This window comes from Ictidomys tridecemlineatus, chromosome 3 (genome assembly GCF_052094955.1).
Source record: "Ictidomys tridecemlineatus isolate mIctTri1 chromosome 3, mIctTri1.hap1, whole genome shotgun sequence".
NCBI classification, from domain to species: Eukaryota; Metazoa; Chordata; class Mammalia; order Rodentia; family Sciuridae; genus Ictidomys; species Ictidomys tridecemlineatus.
The window spans coordinates 213,979,264-213,982,786 of record NC_135479.1 but is presented as its reverse complement, the minus strand read 5'-3'; the positions used below and the strand labels follow the sequence as shown (position 1 = coordinate 213,982,786).

General features: G+C 55.0%; 1 long non-coding RNA gene across 1 annotated transcript; it reads left to right on the top strand.

The window, feature by feature from the left end:
• The first annotated feature begins 1,614 nt into the window (after positions 1-1,614).
• Positions 1,615-2,975, top strand: LOC120890457 (uncharacterized). The gene is made up of 2 exons (XR_005734678.2): positions 1,615-1,952; positions 2,426-2,975. It is a non-coding gene; the product is annotated as an uncharacterized LOC120890457 (long non-coding RNA).
• Positions 2,976-3,523: the final 548 nt, after the last annotated feature.

Here is a 3,523-nt window from a genome sequence, read left to right as displayed (position 1 = left end):
GTGGGAGAGTGAGTGGGAGAGAGAGTGGGAGAGTGAGTGGGTGGGTGAGTGGGTGAGTGGGTGAGTGGGAGAGAGAGTGGGAGAGTGATTGGTGAGTGGGTGGGTGAGTGGGTGAGAAGTAAGTGGGTGAGAGAGTGAATAAGTGAGTGGGTGAGAGAGAAAGTGGGTGAATGGGTGGGTGGGTGAGGAGTGAGTGGGTAAGTGGGAGAGTGAGTGGGTGAGAGAGTGAATAAGTGAGTGGGTGAGTGGGAGAGAGAGTGGGAGAGAGAGTGGGTGGGTGAGTGGGTGGGTGAGTGAATAAGTGAGTGAGAGGTAAGAGTGTGAGTGGGTGGGTGAATGGGTGGGTGGGTAAGTGAATGAATTGTGGGTGGGTGGGTGAGTGGGCCTGACCTGAGGGCACACGGAAGGCCTCCAAGGCCCTGGACACGGCCCTCTGCCCTGGCCCACAGAGGCCAGACATGGCTTAGGGACACAGGTGACATTAAGCTGGTCTGTATCTATTATATAGTTCACAGTGAGAAAGTGTAACTGTTTTAAAACTCAACCGTTTCTAAAAGACAATAGTGAGGGGAGAACACGTGAGAACACACCATAGATGTAGAATCACTAAAACATTGTGATTTTAGAGCAAAAATAGACAAACAAGTCAGAAGAAAATATTGCATACAGTCAGCTCAGGGGAGAGAGAGAGAACCATTATTTTTTCTTTTCTGAATCCCAAAAGAGCCCAAGCCGCTGAGCTGGACTGTTTTCCACTTCTTGGCAAGTATGGAGAGACGCCACGGCGTGCCAAGGCCGGCTGGCACACACACCCCCTCCACACGGCGCCAAGTCCTCTGACCCGGCAGTGGCCGGAGCTTTGCCCTGCAGAGTCCCTGGCAAGCCAAGCCTCCCACAGGGGCACAGAGCAGTGCGCTAATTAGCACAATTACCAAAGAGGTGGGGCGTCCCGCTAACCCTGCTGCTCTGGAAGCAGGGGCGCATGAGAGAGGGACTGTCCAGGCTGGGCACCTCAGCACACACACGCAGCTGCAGGACGCACAGTGGACCTCGGTGTCCCAGGAGCTCACCAGGGTCATGGTCGCAGAGTCGGTGACACACAGAGCCAGGCTGCCTGTCGGATTCCTCCCGGAGGCCCCGAGAAAGCAGCCTGTTGGCCACAGACGCTGCCCGAGCTGGCTGGGGAGGCTCGCCAGCGGCAGGGGCAGGAAACAAATGAACAGGAAAGTCCTTTCCTTTCCTGTTAAGGCCCCGTCCTTGCTTGTCCCTTTGTCATTCCTCTCGTTAGCCTCCTCCAGAAGTCTGCTCCCTCCACTCCCTTCCTTCCTCTTTGAAAAGGTGCTGGTGGAGTCCACCCGCTGCTGGTGGGGTGCGTCCGCGGCTCAAGAAGCCCCCAACGTAAAGGCTTGGACTGCTTTGCTCCTGGTGTCCATGGATGCGCTCCCCCGAGCCCACGGCGTGTGCACAGCTCTGCACACTGTGTGCACACGTTCACAGCACGGTGTGTTCACAGTCACACACGTGTGCGCAGGAACTGCGCTGGCTTTTCCTGAAAACGAGTCCACGCCTTCGGATCACGTTTCTGAGGCATCCTTGACCCTCTGACCCCACCCCAGACCTTCACATCACACATAAGAAACCGAGGTCTGAACTGAGGCAGGGGGCCCACCTCCCAAGTCCAGCCGGTGGAGGGCGCAGCCCTGTGGCTCAGGAAGCCAGTGTCCCTGCCAATGTGTGCAGGAACTGCAGTGGCCGCCTCGTGACCCAGCACGGAAGTGGCCTGTTTGGTCTCCCCTAGAAACCTGCCCTTGTGCACACACTGCCGGGCAGGACAGGGCCCTAGGCTCTGACCTCTTGAGCACTGCTACGGGCCCCAGGACTGGGCACCGCCCCACACGCCAGGTCCTGGCCACCATGGAACCACAGAGGAGCCTTGCCCGAGGCCCAACCAGGTTTGTTGTGGTCATTGCTCAGCCAGCAACTGTGCCACCATAGAAGCCCCAACAGCAGGCTGCAGGGTGCCCCCAGAGGGCTGTGGATAATGGAGCTGCGGAACCGGGACACTCAGGCCAGTGAGTTCGAGGGCTTTCCCAGAGCCAGACTGCCACCAGAGGGTCCTCAGGCACAAGGACCCCAGGCTTGGAGGAGGTTCAAAAGCATGTCCATGTTTCAGCAGGCCTCACAGAAAGCCATGCTGGCTACCTGATCCCTGGGTGTCAGGTTGCTGGGGAAGCTGACCAGTGCCCAGCAGGGGGCAGAGCTCAGGGTCAGCCGGGTCCCAGCAGCCCTCTGGTTCCAGATCTCAAAACAGAAGCCCATGTGCTGGGGATGGGATGGTGCTAATGACACCGGCCCCAGATGGCACCACCCCAGCCAAGCTCAGCCAAGAGTTGTAACCCCTTGACCCTGCCCCTCCTCCACACAGGCCACCAGCGAGTGATACAGTAGGATCCCAGAATGACAGCAGCGGGCTCCAGAGCCAGGAGCAGTCCCCGGCCGGCCCCTTGGCTGCGCCGACCTGTCTGCATCAACCTTATGGAGCTGCAGAATGGGAGACGCGGCGCACCCTAAGGTACCGGCATCCCAGCACAGGGCCACATCCACCACGAGACGCAGCTGGACACCCATCTGACCAGCTGCTCCCATACCTCACGGGGGCTGAGGCATCTCCCTGCCCCAGGACGTCACCTTGCAGAAGCCACAAGCGTGCCCCCTCACTGTAGGCAACACCTGCCACTCAAATCCTGACTCTCTGCCCAAGGTTCACTTCTTCTGAGGATGACTGGCTGGGCTAACACTGGTGGACATCTGAGACCCGTTCCCACTCACGGTCCGGTGGCTCTCCTCTACAGCTCCTGTAAGAGTTCCACATTTGAGCATCTCCCAGGTCTGGGTGATTAATTTGTCCTCTTTTTCTATGTCTTCATTCTCTTTGCATTGATTAAAGCCTTTATAAAATTCCTTTATTACATCTATTTTGGAAGTTGCATATATATATATATATATATAATATATAAATATTATATATATATATGTTTTTAATTTCAGCATACACCACTAATTTAAAGTCTGAATATTTTCTCCTACTCCAGAATAACACAAGTACCTGGTCCACTTGAAATCCCACCTGGCCCATATTGTAAAGCCACATTTTTAAAGAACCATCTAAAGAAGTCCTTAGGAGCTGGGCACCGTGGTGTGAGCCTATAATTCCAGCAGCTTGGGAGGCTAAGGCAGGAGTTCAAAGCCAGCCTCAGCAACTTAGCGAGGCACTTCGCAACTCAGTGAGACGCTGTCTCTAAATAAAATATTAAGAGGCTGGGTGGACTGGGGATGTGGCTCAGTGCTTAACTGTCCCTGGGTTCAATCCCCAGTACCAAAATAAATAAATAAGTCCTTAGGGAGAGTCTGGTAAACTCTTGGTTTTGTGCCTCTTAAATGTCTTTATTTTGTTAGCACTCTCAGTTGACAGTTTAGCTGGGTATTTAGGTTCAAGGCTTTTTCTCTCCACAGTTGAACATAG